This window comes from Nicotiana sylvestris, chromosome 8 (assembly GCF_000393655.2).
Source record: "Nicotiana sylvestris chromosome 8, ASM39365v2, whole genome shotgun sequence".
NCBI classification, from domain to species: domain Eukaryota; kingdom Viridiplantae; phylum Streptophyta; class Magnoliopsida; order Solanales; family Solanaceae; genus Nicotiana; species Nicotiana sylvestris.
Window position 1 is genome coordinate 190249106 of NC_091064.1, and position 16700 is coordinate 190265805.

Sequence of the window (16700 nt, forward strand, 5' to 3'; positions counted from 1 at the left end):
ACCCTTTTTCCTTTAACATTTAAGCCATTTTTCTAACACAAGTTTTAAATACCAAATTTTACTATAAGCGTTAAAGCAACAAAAGATATGCGGAAAGTCACAATAACAGGAAACTACACATCCCCATCAAACTGGTGTCACGAGTCTAGAGCCTCTAATACAAGTCTGAATACCTACTACATCAATAGTCTAGGAAATGCGGAAAGATAACAAGATAGGAGGGAGAAAACAGGGCTGCGGACGCCATGCAGCTACCCCGAAATCTCCGGCAACGCTGAATCAACTGAAAGCCTTCACTCGGCCGCTCGGGCACCTGGATCTGCACACAAGGTGCAGAGAGTAACATGAGTATGCCAACTCAGTAAGTAACTAAGGACTGAAAGTAGTGACGAGCAGTTCAAAAACATATAACTGAATAATCAACAGAATAACGGATCAACTTTACCGTTTAAAATTAGTTTCGTCATAAAATCAACATTTCCAGTTTAAAATATTTGAAATCAGATACTTTGCAATATATATATATATATATATATATATATATATATATATATATATCAAACTGAGGCTTATTAGAAAGGAGAGTGAAATCAGTGAAAACATCACAACATGCCCCCTCGGGCAAGGAATCACTCAGAATATGGCCCCTCGGACAGCCTCTCAATCACCCGTGACTCAACTCTCGTCACTCGGTACTCACTCTCAGCACTCGTCTCCTTAATATTTCATAATAACAGAAATCATAGTAACCGGCGTGTAGCCCGATCCGTAATTTATAGTCAATTACGCTCACTGGGGGTGTATAGACTCCGGAGGGGCTCCTACAACCCAAACGTCATATCGCTGCGGCGCGCAGCCCGATCCAATATATATATCGCTACAGTGTGCAGCCCGATCCATATGGGTATCGCTGCTGCATGCAGCCCGATCCATAATGAGTATCATATCCTCACTATTAGGTTCTCAACCTCTCTCAGTCATTAATCTCACAGCCTCTCGGCACCATAATAGAAATTAAGGAACTCAGCCCAAACAGTCCTCACAATTAGAAGTGGAAAGATAAAACCAGTTTTAACATTTGAACAAGTAAAACATGACTGAGGATATGTTTTTAGCAAGTAAAGTGAGGAAAAAATAGTAAAAATGCCCCTAAGGGTATCAACAAGTCGGTACAAGGCCACAAACATGACATATAACCCATAATATAGTATAAATGACTAAAGTACGGAATACCATAAGGTTCCAAATCAAATACGCGACTTAATAGTCGCTACGGGACGGATCAAGTCACAATCCCTACCGGTGCACGCCCATACGCTCGTCACCTAGCATGTGCATCACCGCATTTATCAAAACAAGTCAAATACCAGGGTTTGTATCCTCAATTCTTGATTTACAATGGTTACTTACCTCAAACCGGTGAAAATTCTACTTCGCAACTCCTTTGCCCCTCGAATCGGCCTCCACGTGCGTCGAATCTATCCAAAATCAGAACGAGGATGTCAAAATATGCCAAGGGAACGAAGCTCAAATGAAAACAATCGAATAATACCAAGAATCCCGAAATTACCAAAACCCGACCCCCGAGACCACATCTTGGAATTCGATAACTTTTACATCAACGGAAATCCTTATCCTCCCACGAGTCTATACATATCAAGAACACTGAAATCGGAGTCCAAATGATCCCTCAAATCCCCATTTAAAGGCCTCTTAAACTCAAGCCCTGATCCCCAATTTTTATCCCTTTAATTCCTTTAATTACAACCTTAATCCATAAAATACTATCATAGAAATGAGTTTTAGGTCCAAAATCCTTACCTTAATGAAGTCTCCTTGATTTCTCTCTTCGAAATCGCCCAAAGCTCCAAAATTCGTGCTTACAAGTGAAGAAATCCTCTGAAAATCGCGCAGGAGAAAATATAACATTCTGACCCTAGTCATTTATGCATCTGCGGTACTTCAACCACATCTGCGTTACCGCATTTGCGCTCAATGAGCCGCTTCTGCGGCTTTCATTTAACTCAGCCAAAACTGCATCTGCAATGCCAATTCTGCATATGCGCCTTCGCAGGTGCGGTTCCCACAACCGCATCTGTGGTTCCTGCCTCCCAGGCATTTATCCTCTTCTGCGATCACCTTGTCCACATCTGCGGCATCGCATCTGCGGTCCAAAATCCGCAGGTGCGGAAACACTAGAAGCAACAAAAATCTGCAACTTCACAAGTCTCAAACCTCTCCGTCAACCATCCGAAATCACCCCGAGGCCACCGGGACCTCAACCAAAAGCACCAAAATATCCTAATACCTTATTCAAACTTGTTCCAATCATCAAAACACCTCAAACAACATCAAATCACCCAAAACACATCGGATTCAAGCCAAACTTTCTAAAATCTTCCAAATTCCGCTTTTGATAAAAAATCCAACCAAACCACGCCTGAATGACCTGAAAATTTGCACACACATCCCAAATGACCCAACAGAACTACTGCAACTTTCGGAATTCCATTCCGACCCCTATATCAAAATCTCATCTACCAACTGGAAATCGCCAAAATCTCAACTTCGCCAATTCAAGCCTAAACTTACTGCGAACCTCCAAAACCCATTCCGATCATGCTCCTAAGTCACAAATCACCTCCCAAAGCTAACCGAACCATCAGAACTCACATCCGAGCCCTCTAACACAGAAGTCAACATCCGGTTAACTTTTCCAACTTAAGCTTCCTCAAAAGAGGCTAAGTGTCTCAAACCTTACTAAATTCGTTCCGGATTCGATCCGACCAACCCGAGACCACATAACACGGATAAACAAAGCATAAAGAAGCATAAATGGGAAAAACGGAGCGGTAACTCATGAGACGACTTGCCGGGTCATCATAATTTGTTTTGTAAAATTAAATCCGATCACCGAGTCCATTACTTATAGCTTTTTTGGGAAAGCTTCTAAAATCGATTTATTTTTGAAAAGTATTTTTTTTAAAAGTACTTTTCGGGAGAAATAATCTGTGTTTGTCTAATTAATTTTAAAAAATACTTTTGAGAAGTAATTAGTATTTAACCAAGCTTTTAAAAAATATTTCTAAGTATTTTTTTCTCAAAAATGCCATTTTAAAAAGTGATTTTGAGAAGAAGCTACTTTTTTCTGTTTCTCAAAAACTACTTTTGTTTCTACTCAAAAGTACTTTTTTCTTTCTCAAAATTTAGCCAACATCCTTAACTTTGAAAAAGCGTACTTTTGGCCAAAAAGAAGCTTGGACAAATAGGCTATTATTGTCCAAGCCGAACAACCACTATAACATTGCTAGATCCACCTAAGCTGAAAGTTTACCTATATATATGTTTTGTCATGACCCAAGTTCTGGGGAAATCTCTAACCATATGGCGTGTGTTGCCACACTCAAATCAAGCTCTGGGAGGATGTGGCGGCTATGATTGGCTCGGGCCAGGTCTACTGGACTGACCACTAAAAGGACTCCGTGCAGGAGGCGCACCAGATACTGGAGGTGCATAATAAAGCTCCTGAGGTCTAGGAGGAGCTGGAATACCACTGGCTGCTGGAAGAGCTGAATGAGCGGGGCGGCTTATATAACCCCTACCAACCATGACGAACCGCAGTTGGGGCACGAGCACCAGAATAATGGCCCGACTCTCGAGATCTCTTGGCTTCTCTCTCCTCTCTTTCCTGAGCATGCATGCTCTCTACTCTCCTAGCAATACTCACCACCTGCTGATAATATCCATGTCCAATTCCCGGTCCATGCTAGACCTGATGCTGGGAATGAGCCCCTCAATAAACCAGCAAACTCTCTCACGAATTGTAGAAACCAAGACTGGTGCATGCCTATCCAAGTCAGTGAAGCGGACAAACTCTGCGCGACATGCGTCCCTGAGGCTTTGAGAAACATACTCCCTCAAAAACATATCTGAAAATTGGGTCCATGTAAGGGAAGCTGCCTCAGCTGGGTTGTCCAACTCATAAGTACGCCACCACTGATAGGCTTCTCCTCAAAGCTGGAAGGCAGTGAAAGAAACCCCACTCGATCCTGATATACCCATAGTGCGGAGGATACGAGAGCACTCCTCCAGAAATCTCAGAGCATCATCTGATGCTAGACCACTGAATATAGGAGGCTTGTACTTCTTGAATATCACGACCCGAATTTTCCACCCTCAGAAGTCGTTATGGCGCCTACTAGTGAAATCTAGGCAAGCCAATGATTTCAATTACTTAACCCTTTTTATTTTTAATCCCTTAACAGTTGTAAATTAACATTTTATAAACAACAAAAATATTAAAGTGGAAGAATGAAATGTAACATTTTAAGCTAATATCGATACAAATCTATAACATAAACCACCCAGAACTGGTGTCACAATCTCACGGATTATCTAAGTAAACTACAAATAAAGTCTGAACAAGAAAGTACATGTCTATCTTTGGAATATAAAAGAACAGAAAGAAACTAGATTGGGAGGGGACGCCAAGGCCTGCGGACGCCTGCAAGTCTACCTCGGGTCTCCTGATGGACTGAAGGCAGCAACCCCTAGCTAAGGTCCGTATGCTCCAGTACCGAGATCTGCACATAGTATAGTGTAGTATCAGCATAACCAACCCCATGTGCTGGTAAGTGTCGAGCCTAACCTCGACAAAGTAGTGACGAGGCTAGGACGAGACTACCAAATAAATCTGTGTAGTTAAGCCATATACGACAAGCAAATTTTACAGGCTCAAACTAAATACCATATAAGACCTGTACCAGGCTCTGGAACCAAAATACGGTCCTGATACCATTAATTCCAAATACATTCAAATTTCTAAAATCTCTTAAGATTTCAGTTAAATAATTTTCTTCAAAAATTTATTTCTAGGGCTTGGGACCTCGGAATTCAATTCCGGGCATATGCCCAAGTCCTATATTTTCTATCGACCCTCCGGGACCGTCAAATCATGGGTCCGGGTCTGTTTACCTAAAATGTTGACCTAAGTCAACTTAAATTCAATTTTAAGGCCAAATTAGCATTTTTATCAAATTTTCATATAAAAGCGTTCCAGCTATATGCTCGGACTACGTACGCAAATCAGCGTGAGATAAAAAGAGGCTTTAAGACCTCAGAACACAGAATTTACTTGTAAATCAAATGATGACCTTTTGGGTCATCATATCCTCCACCTCTAAAACAACCGTTCGTCCTCGAACGGACATAGAAAAGAAGTACCTGAGTCGGGCAAAATATAGGGATAACGGCTCCGCATATCGGACTCGGACTCCCAAGTAGCAGCCTCGGCAGGCTGACCTCTCTACTGAACACGAACAGAAGGGTAACTCTCCAATCTCAACTGATAAACCTGCCGATCTAGAATAGCTACCGGATCCTCCTCATAGGTCAAGTCCTTGTCCAACTGGACAGTGCTGAAGTCTAAAACGTGGGATAGATCGCCGTGATACTTTCGAAGCATGGACACATGAAACACTGGGTGCACAACTTATAAACTCAGCGGCAACGCAAGTCTATAAGCCACCTATCCCACTCGATCAAGAATTTCAAAAGGACCAATGAACCTAGGGCTTAGCTTGCCCTTCTTCCCAAATCTCATTACGCCCTTTATGGGCGACACCCGCTCTCCGACCATAAATGCTACATCACGAACCTTGCAGTCGGCATAACTCTTCTGCCTAGACTGAGCTGTACGAAGCCTGTCCTGAATAATCTTCACCTTATCCAAGGCATCCTGGACAAAATATGTACCCAACAACCGAGCCTCTCCCGGCTCAAACCATCCAACTGGCGACCGACACCGCCTACCATATAGTACCTCATAAGGAGCCATCTGAATGCTCGACTGGTAGCTGTTATTGTAGGCAAACTCTGCTAAAGGCAAGAACTGATCCCACGAACCTCCAAAGTTCATAACACAAGCTCAGAGCATATCCTCCAAAATCTAAATAGTACGCTCGGACTGTCCATCCGTTTGGGGATGAAATGTTATACTCAACTAGACCCGTGTACCCAAATCATACTAAACTGCCCTCCAAAAATGTGAGGTAAACTGCGTACCTCGATCGGAAATGATAGACATCGGCACACTATAAAGACGAATAATCTCCCGGATATAGATCTCAGCTAACCTCTCGGAAGAATAGGAAACTACCACGTGAATGAAATGCGCTGACTTAGTCTGCCTATCAACAATATCCCACACTGCATCGAACTTCCTCTGAGTCCGTGGGAGTCCAACAACAAAGTCCATAGTGATACGCTCCCACTTCCACTCAAGAAGCTCAATCCTCTAAAACAAACCACCAGGCCTCTGATGCTTGTACTTTACCTGCTGACAGTTCAAACACCGAGCCACATACGCAACAATGTCCCTCTTCATCCTTCTCTACCAATAATATTGCCGCAAATCCTGATACATATTAGTGGCGCTCGGATGAATAGAATACCGGGAACTATGGGCCTTCTCTAGAATCAAATCACAGAGTCCATCCATATTAGGCACACAAATACGACCCTGCTTCCCAGAACTCCATCATCTCCAACTGTAACCTGCTTGGCACCTCTGTGCCGCATTATGTCTATAAGGACATGCAAATGAGGATCATCATACTGCCGATCTCGGATACGCTCAAATAATGAAGAACGAGTGACTGTGCAAGCTAGAACATGGTTGGGCTCAGAAACATCCAACCTCACGAACTGATTGGCCAAAGCCTGAACATCCAAAGCAAGAGGCCTCTTACCAACTGAAATATACGCAAGGCTGCCCATACTAGCTGACGTCCTACTCAATGCATCGACCACTACATTGGACTTTCTCGGATGATACAAGATGGTGATATCATAGTCTATCAATAGCTCCACCACCTCCTCTGCCTCAAATTTAGCTCCTTCTGCTTGAACAAGTATTGCAAACTTTTGTGATCCGTGAACACCTCACATGACACGCCATACAAATAATGCTTCCAAATCTTCAACGCGTGAACAATGGCTGCTGTCGCGCCCCTTTTTTCCTCCGCGAAGAAAGTATGGGTTTCGACATTCATGGGGGTAATAACTCATTTCCTTTTGGGAATTGGGTATTTGAAGAGTCTCCACCTAACGGATTATGGTGCGTTAGGGCACCTAGAGTGATTAACTCTTAGACTAGTTTGCATTACCAGAGATTAGGGTAAGGGATCGAAATAATCTTGAGGGAAAGGTGTTAGGCACCCCTCTTGGTCCACAATGGTGGGTCCCGACCGAACTTATATTCACGAATTAGTCCATTAACAAATAAATAGTTGAATCAAATAATTAGCAAGTAAAGCACGTTGGACGTTGTATAACTCAAATAATAAGACAAAGGTTTTGAACAAGTTATATATAAAACAAAGTTTTAAACAGATATGATTTGGGAAAGGAGGGGTCCTGGGTTGGTTAGCCTGTAGGATCCCTCCACACAATGCCCGATAAACACTCCTTAATGAGAGGCTACACATGACACTAGTGTGTAGTCATCATATCCCATATCTACCCTTCCCACTGCGTGGTCTTAGCCTAAAGCGTGCTAGTAAACTTGCCGATGCCTATGCGTGCACTACCCTTCCCTTCCTTGTGACCCTGGAGGTATTTTAGGACCTCTAAATCTTGGCAGTTCTAGATAACCCCTAAGGTGCTTAAAAGGAGAAAATTCTAAGGCGACAAGCAAGAACAAATAGGACCTTAGCACATAAGGCAGAAGAGAAACAATTAAAGGCTCAAGTTCACCTCCACAAATAATGCATGTAAGCAGCATGACTCAAACATAAATAAGGGCAATATTGTTAAACAGTATCCTAAGACATGATGTCTAGGTGAGTATCAGAACAAATGAGATATGCAGTTTTTGTTTTATTAACTCAGAAGTGATGGCCCTATCCGTTTACCTACTGATTTTAAGCTTGTTAAAATCAGAACAATATTAAGTTGTAGAAACAGTTTTAGAGTTGCAGAATTTAAACTTACCCTATAGGCTTGCCTAAATGCTGGATAATGGCATCCTAAGAGCATGATACTACGTTTGATATAGTAAAACAGTGGACAAATTTTAAAACAAACTCTTGAGTTCCTATTGGCATGCTGTCTAGTGATAGATTAGGGCAGTTTTTGAAAGAATTCATTTCAGGAAAAACAAACCACTAATTAGACCAGTTTCAAAGTAAACTAATCATGAACTGGATTAAATTATTTAAACTAAACTGATTTTAGATCTAGGTAGAGTTTCTGATGTTGTTTCCTATAGGCATGACATCTAATTGTTTAAGAGTTGATGTTAGAAACTTGTAGGCATGATAACAAATGAAAAACACATATAAACACTCGTTATAATAGAAGTTGAGCTGGACCATATCCTATAGGCATGGTATCTACTTGTGAAATTGATTTTAAGACCTATAAACATAATTTCTATTATTGGAACCACTTGAAACCTATAGGAATGATTTCTAACATGGTAAGGCAAACAAAGCAAATATAACATCCTATAAGCATGGTTTCTACCCATATTACCCCACAAATATGTAACTACCCACCCTTTTTCACTAGTTACCCCGATATTTGTTTACAAATTATAACAAACCAAATGAATGAATTACATAAATAGATAAAAAGAAAAGAAGAAGCTACATTATAGGGAGCCTGAAGCAGGCCCAAGTGATTTTCAAAGACCTCCAATAGCCTCAAATGCCAATTTCATAGACAATATCATTATCTAGGTGCGTCAGAGTTCCCTAAGAATCTCAAGGATCTCGAGCAGTGCTCACACCCAAACTTTGTAACCAAATGAGTAAGTGCAATGTGGAAGGGCCAGACTCAGTGTGCCAGAGTTCAGAGGGTTCTCAAGAACATCCAGAGGCAGTACACACACTAGAGTGGGCAGAACCTAGTGACTTAGGAGTAGAGTGAGAGTGCTTGACACAGTTTGAAAGATTTTAGTGGGAAAACAGTGTTAAAAAGAGATTTTCTTGAAATAGTTTTGTAAGAAAACACATAGGGAGTTACTAAATAAAATAGTTTTAAAAGGTCAGGTGACTAACAATCAGTCAAGCCAAATACAAAACCAGAAAGAGGTTCATCAGCACTTCAATACATGGAGTCTAACATGTGCACACATCCACTTAGGGGTAATGGGGATTTGGGGTAAGCATAGGGGCACATAGTAAGCACTGATGCACATAGGTACATAATTAGAGGAGCCTTAAAAGGGGTTAAGGCTTTTAAAGTATAGAATGCATTGTAGAGTTAATACAGAATCAATAGGATTATGATAGCCAATTACTTCATACAGGAAGGTGCATGCCATAGGTCAGAGAAACATAGTCACATAGGGTCATACTAGAAAGGGGATCCTAAGGGGTATATAGCATGCAATAAAGAAGACAGTGAAGTATACATGTTAATTGCATGTTGAACAACAAAACCATAGATAGAAGCATATTAGAAACATGACAAATTGAAGTAATAGGAGAAGCATATAGTTTTGGGACTTGAAGTAAAATTGGAACATACCAGTAAGGGGATAGTAAGCACAACGTGAAAGAGAAACCAGTAGTTAGCCTTGACTTGCAACCGACTGACTTTAGATAGTAATAAGTAATACAAAAGAGAGCAGAAAGCTTTTAGTGTGAAAGAGAGAGTTTTTGAACCAATGTCCGTGTTTGTATCAATGAGAAAGTAGGTATATATAGCAGTTCGAAACTAGGTAAAATAAGGCAAGAATCACAATAGTATAGTAATTATGGAACTCAGAACCAATTAGAGCAAAATCATTACAAGTATTCTCATAAGTTAAGAGAATCAGTTCAAACGGTAAGAACAAGTAACAAATAAGTAAAGAAATCAATGTATGACCAATAAGGAAAGATTTCAAATTCAGTAAGTATAGGGTAAACAATTAGGGCTAAGTTCAGAAAACTCTAATTAAGGAGATAATCAGTAGAAATAAAATACTAATGCAGAAAAGGTAAGCAAATTAATCAATTTGAATAGAAAGAGTAGGAATCGAAGGTTTAAAGGAAGGTCTTCCAATCAAACCATGAAATAGGGAATACGGAATAAATCAAAGAGAAAGTCACGATTCAGTGTTCAACATATAAATTGAGTAAGATAAGAACAACCAGACGTAGCAAACACGAAGGTTAAATAACACTGATAGAAAGAAGCAAGTCTTGAACATTCAAGATGGACACAAGCACATAGAAGTGATATAAGTTAGGCTAAAAACTCAGTAGGAACATATTCGAGGCAAGATAGTCACAGAAACTCAAACAAAAAATGATTAGTCATGCTAATACACAGAACCAAACGAAGAAACCTAGAAAATTAGGGCTTTCAACATTGACGAGTTGAAGAGGTAGTAAAATAATGGAATCCGTCAAAAATATGCAAGAAATAGAAGTTAAAACACAAAGAATCAGTTAAACAAAATTTTAAAAGAAGTTCTGAAACCCTAATATTTTAGAAGAAGGTGAAAAACACTTGAAATCAATGATTCTTGCAAAAGAGTTCCAAGGACAGTGTAAAATATTAAAGAAACAAACTCAAATCGTCTTAGATCTGTACAAATTTAAGAGATATAAGAAGAAATTAGGGTTTCAGAAGAAACTCATAGAGAGATGAAAGAACCTGTCTAGAATCCCAAGGATCGTAACAGATACAACATGATTTTGCTCGAAACCACATTGGAGTAGCCAAGAACAGACAAGTGAGGAACCCTAGATGTAAGTCGGTATAGCCCTGGGTCCTTGAAGACCTTAGAGAAGGCAGGCATGGCATGAGAGAAGCCATAAGAGGCTTAGGAAACGATGAGAGGTCACCGGGGATGACCAGAGAGGAGGGGTCGGCGGTTGAAGGGCTAGGGTTTGGTTGAGAGTTACTGAGAGAAGAGAGGATCTTAGGGCGGCAGATTTGGAAAAATGGTTAGGGTTGGGGGGTCGTTTAGAATAAAAAAGGCAAGATGAACGAGGGTCGTTGATCTAAAAAGATCAACGGCCAGGATTTGATAGGTTTTGGGTCGAGTAGGGGTAATTAGGGCCTGGATCGGGTTATTTAATCTTAAATTAGGCTGGGTTGAGTTAAAATTGAGGCTAAAATTGAAATGCAATCTGGCTAGATTTTAAATAGCCAATTTATCCCCATATAATTTATAATAAATAACAGATAATTCCTAGAAAATAATTTTGTGTACTAAAACGATTTAAAATATATATTTAACATTTAAAAATATAGAAGATCATTTTTATGCATATGAAACGTAATTGTACATTAATAAGGCTAATATTGCAATTATATGTAAATTAGCTTTAAAAATGCAAAAATGCAATTATAAAAATGCACTGAAAATATTTTAACAATATTTTGGGCACAAATATAGAATTTAGATGAATAAATTACCACAATAATAATTTGAGGGGTAATTATCGGGGATTTTATGAGTAAAAGGAGAGGAGATAAATCAATTTAAAATCTTTTAAAATTATAGAAAAAATATAAAAACCTTGTGCATGCTTATGTATGCATATATATTTTTTTGAAAGTATTTATGCATATTAAAAATATATAGGGAAAAATTGGGTATCAACAGCTGCCCCTCTTTACCCGGGAAGGATAAATGAATTTTCTGGTAAAGAAATGATGGCCAATTTTGACCGATCGGAATGGTTTGGAAGATAGGGGACAGACTTCGATCTTTGAGCTGCCTACATATCCCTGGTTCTACTGGAATCAGGCCATGTGTAGTTCTGGATTGATATGCGGAATATGCCGATGAAATTATTGCAAGAACGGACACGCGATGCCGAAGCGGCTATGGTGACCGGTTAAGCCTCGGGATAGTTGGAGGGAACTGGAGCGAGATCGCTCCTACTATGATAGTGGTTGCTCACTGGTTACCTGCAGATAGAAGATGCTACAAGCATGTATTTGCGAAAAATTAAACATGATGCAAATTCCCCTTGGACCATGAAGGTTGTCTTTAGACAGTTGAAGATGACGTTCTCAGACTATGATGTCAGAATTATTTAGTGAGGGATTTGCAGGCCATGAAATGATGTTCTCGAGCAATAAAGATGGTGCCTCCGAACCATGACACCTTTGAATAATGATATGCAAGTTTGAGAGATCCTTAGGCCGTGGCCTGGTGTCTTCCGGCTATGAGGATGATGCCTTTAGACTATGACGCCTTTGGATAGGTTGGCGATATTTCAGCCCATGATATGTAGTAGTCATGATGTTATCAAGATAATGCTTAGTCTTGTGAAATGGAGGGCAGAGCCTAGCCCGATTGAAAAGCGAATAAAGAGTACTTAGAAATAGAGCAATATTCATGCAAAGAGGGACATTGCTTAATCCCATGCAGACGGGGAGGCAAGGATTAGCCTCATGCAAGTATGGAAGCAAGGATTAGCCTTATGCGAGTATGGAGTCAGGTATTAGACTCATGCAAATAAGGAGTCATGGATTAGACTCATGCAAATAGGAAGGCGGGGATTAGCCTTATGCAAGTATGAAGGTAGGGGTTAGCCTCATAGAGTCAAGGATTAGACTCATGCAAATGGGGATGCAGAAATTAGCCTCATGCAAGTATGGAGGCGGGGATTAGCCTCATGGAGTCAAGGATTAGACTCATGCAGATAGAGAGCCAAGGATTAGCCTCATGCAAATGTGGAGTCAGGGATTAGACTCATGCAAATAGGGAGGTAAGGATTAGCCTCATGCAAGTATGGAGGAAAGGATTAACCTCATGCAGATATGGAGGCAAGGATTAGCCTCATGCAAATAGGGAGGCATGAACCTCATACATGTATGGAGGCAAGGATTAGCCTCATGCAGATAGGGAGGCAAGGATTAGCCTCATGCAAGTAGGGAGACAGAGATTAGCCTCATGCAAGTATGGAGGCAAGGATTAGCATCATGCGGATGGGGAGGCAAGGATTGGCCTCATGCAAATGTGGAGTTAGGGATTAGATTCATGCAAATAGGGAGGCTGGGATTAGCCTCATGCAAGTGTGGAGGCAAGGATTAGCCTCATGCAGATATGGAGGCAAGGATTAGCCTCATACAAATGGGGAGGCAAGGATTAGCCTCATGCAAATGGGGAGGCAAGGATTAGCCTCTTGTAAATATGGAGTCAGGGATTAGTCTCATGCAGATGGGAAGGCAAGGATTAACCTCATGCAAGTATGGGGGATAGGGATTAGTCCCATGCAAGGAGCGAGCAACAAATAAGAGTGGTGTATGTCTTAGCTAGAGATGTATTCGATGTCTGACAGCTTGATTGATAGTAAATTATCTTTGTGTATACATGTTTTGCGAATGCTATTATTACGTCAAATGTGCCTGTATTCAAAGAAATTGTATGTTTTGTGGGGGGAAGGTTGGTTCGCGCTCCAGTCAGCTGGCTTTGCTTTGCTCCGCTCTGAAAACCTTTCGAGTTCCCCTGGGTGACACCTGACTGTTATGGAAATAGAGTTTTTGAAAATATGCAATTATTGATAAAAAAATAGAGTTGTTTTAGAAACGTATTGATATATCAAGTAATTTTGATGAACTAGTGACTGTAACACATCTCAAAGGCATTGTAGCTCCCTCATATTGGAATTTTGAGGGTCATCCTCAAAATTCTACTGCAACTTGGTAGATGATATTTTGACTATTTGCAGATAATGGATCTTGCTGAACTTTCTCCAGAATTTTGAGAATCCTTCTCAAAATTCTACCCCAGTTTCTTAACTGGTTACTGACCATCTGACACACGTTGGTGTTGGCTGGACTTGCTTCAAAATTTTGAGGACCCTCCTCAAAATTGTGCCCTAGTTTCTGGTCTTGGGGGAAATGAAAATTTTATTATGATATGACCGAACCCATAAGGCTGCCTACGTATCCCTTCATAAATGGGAATCAGGTCAAGCGTAGTTCAATTACATCAGATGAGGAAATGTACATAATCTAAGCATAGTATCTCTTGACTGCGTCTGAATTGATTGGTTTTGGCCAAATTTCTCCGTCCATTTCTGCAAGTATGAGTGCTCCTCCTATCAGCACCCTATGAACCATGTACAGACCTTGCCAGTTGGGTGAGAATTTCCCTTTGGCTTCATCTTAATGTGGGAAGATCATCTTCAGCACCAATTGACCTGGTGCAAATTGCCTTGGTTTGACCCTTTTGTTGAAAGCTCTAGGCATTCTGTTCTGATAAAGTTGACCGTGACACACTGCATCATCCTCTTTCCATCTATAAAGGCTAATTGCTCATAGCGGCTCCTTATCCACTCTGCATCGCTGAGTTCAGCTTTCTATATGATTCTTAAAGAAGGAATCTCTACCTCGACTGGGATGATAGCCTCGGTACCACAAACCAGCATGTAGGGAGTTGATCCGGTTGATGTGCGAACTGTAGTGCGGTATCCCAACAAAGTGAAGGGTAACTTCTCATGCCACTGTTTGTGGTTCTCTACCATTCTCCTTAGTATCTTCTTAATGTTTTGTTGGCGGCTTCTACGGCTCCATTCATCTGAGGTCTGTAGGCTGCATAATATTTGTGCTTGATTTTGAAAGTTTCACATATAGCTTTCATCAAATCACTGTTGAGATTGGCAGCGTTGTCGGTAATAATGGACTCAAGAACTCTGAATCGGCAGACAATACGATCCTTGACAAAATCTGCGATGACTTTCTTGGTTACAACTTCTACCCATTTTGTGAAGTAATCATTGGCTACCAGAATAAACCTATGTCTGTTTGAAGCAGTGGGCTCAATTGGACCAATAACATCCATTCCCAGGCAGTGAATGGCCAAGGTGAGCTCGTTGCATTGAGCTCATTTGGCGGCACTTTTATCATGTCGGCATGCACTTTACATTGAAAGCATTTGCGGACATACTGAATGCAATCTGTCTCCATGGTCATCCAAAAGTAACGTGCCCTGAGTATCTTCCTAGCCAAGATGAAACCATTCATCTGTGCACCACAGGTCCCAACATGCACATCCTCAAGTAGCTTAGAAGCTTCCTTTGCGTTAACACATCTTAGTAAACCCAAATCAGGAGTTCTTTTGTACAAGTTCACTCCGCTATGGAAGAAGTGATTTGACAATCTCCGGAGAGTGCGTTTCTGAGTGTGATTTGCATGCTCCAGGTATTCTCCTTTCGATAAGTACTTCTTGATGTCATGGAACCAAGGCTTACCATCCGTTTCTTCTTCAACATAAGCACAATATGCCGACTGATTATGGATCTTTACCGGAATGGGATCAATATAATTGTTATCTGGATGTTGTATCATAGATGACAAGGTGGCCAACGTATTGGCAAACTCATTCTGAATTCTGGGCACATGTCGGAATTCTACTTTCGTGAACCTCTTTCTCAATTCCTGCACATGGTGCAGATATGGCAATATCTTGGAATTCTTGGTTGCCCACTCTGCTTGTACCTGGTGCACAAGCAAATATAAATTACCGATCACCAGCAACTCTTGAACGTTCATGTTGACTGCCATGTTTAGCCATAGTATGTAGGCTTCATACTCTGCCATGTTATGAGTGTAAGAAAATATAAGTTTAGCAGATACCGGATAATGCTGGCCCATTTTTGATACCAAAACTGCTCCAATGCCCACTCCATTGAAATTTGCGGCTCCGTTAAAGAATATCCTCCAACCGTCATATGCTTCGGTAATGTCTTATCCTATTAATGATACTTCTTTATCAGGAAAATACGTTTTCAAGGGTTCGTATTCTCCTCCCACCCGATTTTCAGCAAGGTGATCTGCCAATGCTTGTCCTTTGACCGCCTTTTGAGTTACATAGACGATATCAAACTTACTTAGTAGCATCTGCCACTTAGCCAACTTCCCAGTAGACATGGGTTTCTGGAATATATACTTCATAGGGTCTATCCTAGATATGAGATATGTAGTGTAGGTGTAGAAGTAGTGCCTCAATTTCTGAGCTGTCTATGTCAAAGCACAGTAAGTGCGTTCAAGCAGAGAATACCATGCTTCATAAGGTGTGAACTTCTTACTCAAGTGATATATGGCTTGCTCCTTTCTTTCTGTCTCATCATGTTATCCCAAAACATATCCGAAGACTCCATCTAATACAGATAGATAGAGTAGCAAAGGTCATCCTGGTTCTGGCGGGACCATAACTGGTGGTGTGGACATATACTCCTTGATCTTATCAAATGCTTTCTGACAATCCTCTGTCCAGCTTGTTTCAACATCTTTTCTCAGCATCTTGAAGATGGGTTCACATATAACTGTGGACTGTGCTATGAAGCGACTGATGTAGTTGAGATGTCTTAGGAAGATCATCGCATCCTTTTTGCTCTTAGGTGATGGTAACTCTTGAATAGCCTTGATAGTGGACGGATCCAGCTTGATCCCCCGACGATTGACGATGAATCACAATAATGTTCCTACGGGAACCCCGAATGCACACTTTGCGGGGTTCAATTTCAAATTGTACCTCCTTAGCCTGTCAAAGAACTTTCTCAGGTCTGCTATGTGATCTGCTGTCCTCTTGGATTTGATAATGACATCGTCTACATACACCTCTATTTCCTTGTGTATCATATCATGGAAGATGGTTGTCATGGCTCTCATATAAGTGGACCCAGCATTCTTTAGACCGAATGGCATCATCTTGTAACAGTACACACCCCACGGTGTGATGA